Source organism: Gracilinanus agilis, chromosome 5, assembly GCF_016433145.1.
Source record: "Gracilinanus agilis isolate LMUSP501 chromosome 5, AgileGrace, whole genome shotgun sequence".
Classification (NCBI taxonomy): Eukaryota; Metazoa; Chordata; class Mammalia; order Didelphimorphia; family Didelphidae; genus Gracilinanus; species Gracilinanus agilis.
The window spans coordinates 130,005,614-130,008,768 of record NC_058134.1 but is presented as its reverse complement, the minus strand read 5'-3'; positions in this window follow the sequence as shown (position 1 = coordinate 130,008,768).

Here is a 3,155-nt window from a genome sequence, read left to right as displayed (position 1 = left end):
GAAAACAATTAACTTAGAAAATAGATCAAGGTGAGATAATTTAAGAATATTGGACTCTCTCAAAGTCCTGATAAAAAAAAAGCCTTGAAATCACATTTCAAGAAATTATTAAGGAAAACTCTACTGATACCCTTAGAACTAGGGGTGGTGGTGGTGGTAAAAATAGAAATAGAAAGAATACACCAATCACCTCCTGAAAAAAGATCCCAAAATTAAAATTCCCCAGAATATTAGAGTGAAATTTCAGAGCTCTTGGTTCAAGGAGCAAACATTGCCAGCAGCCAGAAAGAAACAATTTAAATATTGTGGAGCCAGTCAGGATCACCCAAAATTTAGCACTTTCTATATTTAAACATCAAAGGATTTGGAATATTGTAGAGGGAAAAGGAGCTATAATTATAACCAAGAATACTCTATCCAATCAAACTTAACATAATGTATCAAGAAAAAAAGATATTTCATTAAATAGAGGACCCTCAAGCATTCCTGATGAAAAGGCAAGAACTGAACAGAAAATCTGATTTTCAAATAAAGGCCTCAAAAAAAGCATGAAAAGGTGCACAAGAAAGAAGTTATAAAAGATTTGATTAGGTTAAACCATTCCTACATGGACAGATGACACATGTAACTCCCAAGAGCTTTATAATTTTTAGTGCAGTTAGAAGGAATATACCTATACAGAGGGCATGGGTGTGAGTTGACCATGATGGGATGATAAAGAAAAAATATTAAGGGGTGATAAAGAGAGGTGCACTTGGAGAAGGGGGAAAAGAGAGTTAGAATAGAATAAATTATCCCTTAAAAGAGGGATGAAAAAGCTTTTACATTGGAAGGAAAATAATGGGAGTGGTGGGCAACACCTGAATCTTAGTCTCATCAGAGTTAGCTGAAAGAGAGAATAACATACACACTCATTTGGGTATAGAAATCTTTCTTTCCCTACAGGGAAGGAGGGGAGAGGACTAAAAGTCAGGACTGATAAAGCAGAGGGTTGATTAGGGGAGACAATAGTCAGAAGTATAACACTTTTGAGGAGGGTGAGGGTAGGAATAGAGATAGAGAAAAGGGTAAATAGGGAAATAAGATGGAAAAAACTATACAGTAATCATAACTGTGAATGAGAGGGATTCACCTATAAAATGGAAGTGGTCTTCAGAGTGGATTAAAAAAACAAAATCTTCCAATATGTTGTTTACAAGAAATACACTTGAAGAAGAGAGACACACACAGAGTAAAAGTGCCTGGAGAATACTCTATTATGCTTTAGTGCAGTGATGGGCAAACTTTTTAAAGAGGTGGCCAAAGGAAAAGAAATGCTCATCTGTCAGTCTGTTTCTAAGACAACTCTTTAAAAGTTTCATTGTATTGTATCCTACTCATTGTATTCGTCAGATTAGGAATAATGTTGCATGGTGGGAGAGAACATTTCAGGGGGCCCCATCTGGCCTGCAGGCCATAGTTTGCCTATCACTGCTTTAGTGGGAAAAAAAACAGGGGTAGTAATCATGATTTCAGACAAAGCAAAAGCAAAAATAGATCTAATTAAAAGAGACAAGCAGGGAAACTACATCTTTTTAAAAGGTGCCATAGACAATGAAGTTATATCAGTACTAAACATATTAGCACCAAATATTATAGTATCCATATTATTAAAGGAAAAGTTAAATGAGTTATAGGAGAAAGTTGATGGTAAAACTATATTAGTTGGGGTCCCTGCCTTTCTCACCTCAGAACTAGATAAATCTAACTAAAAATTAAACAAGGAAGAGGTTTTAGAGATAAATATAATTTTATAAAAGTCAGTTATGATAGACCTCAGGAGAAAACTGAACAGGAATAGAAAGGAATATATCTTTTCTCAGTGGTACGTGGCACCTAAACAAAAATGATGTAATAGAGAACAAAACTCTCACAATGAAAAAAAATAATTACACTTACTAAAAGGTCATGGAAAGATAGATCAAAATTAATTGTTAACTAAATAGTCTAATCCTAAAGAATGAGTTGGGTTTTCGTTCAAAATACTATATGAATGATTCAAAGTCTTATACCATAGGATGATAAAAAGCTTTCTAATTGACTGAGGAGCTGAGCCAGAACTGAGTGGGTAGACAAAAAGGGTTTCCCACACCTATGTTGCTCTCTTTATCTTATGGCAGAACACTAGGTCTATCTACCATCTAGTTGAGGTGGCTTGAAGTATATATCTGCCTTGACTTTTTCATGCTTCATTCCCTGATTAAGTGACCAAGAAGCAACCCTGAGATGAAAGTACACAGGATGCAAATATGTGCATTGCAAGGTCTCAAGAGAGAGCAGCCTAAAATGACAGCAGGGGAGAGTAAGGAATGTTGGAGGGGATGTGGCAAAATTGGGACATTATTGCATTGCTGGTGGAGTTGTGAACTGATCCAACCATTCTGGATGGCAATTTGGAACTATGCCCAAAGGACTTTAAAAGACTATCTGCCTTTTGATCCAGCCATAGCACTGCTTGGTTTATACCTCAAAGAGATAATGAAGAAAAAGCTTTGTACAAAAATATTGATAGCTGAGCTCTTTGTGGTGGCAAATCATATGAAAATGAGGGAATGTCCTTCAATTGGGGAATGGCTGAATAAATTGTGGTATCTGTTGGTGATGGAATACTATTGTGCTCAAAGGAATAAAGAACTGGAGGAATTCCATGTGAACTGGAATGACCTCCAGGAACTGATGCAGAGTGAAAGGAGCAGATCCAGGAGAACATTGTACACAGAGATGGATACACTGTGGCACAATCAAACATAACAGACTTCTCTACTAGCAGCAATGCAAGAATTCAGATCAAGGCTGAGGGATTTAATGAGAAAGAAAACTAGCCACACTCAGAGGAAGAACTGTGGGAGGAGAAACACAGAAGAAAAACAACTGCTTGAACACATGGGGGGATGGGGATATTATTAGGGATGTAGACACTAAACAATAACTCTAGTCCAACTATCAATAATGTGGAATTAGATCTTACTCAATGATACATGTAAAACCCTGTGGAATTGTGCTTTGGCTAAGGGGGTTGGGGATTGGGGGGAGAAGGAAAGAACAAGAAGCATGTAACTATGGGAAAATATTCAAAATTAAAAGAGAGAGAGAAAGAAGAAGAAGAAGAAGAAGAA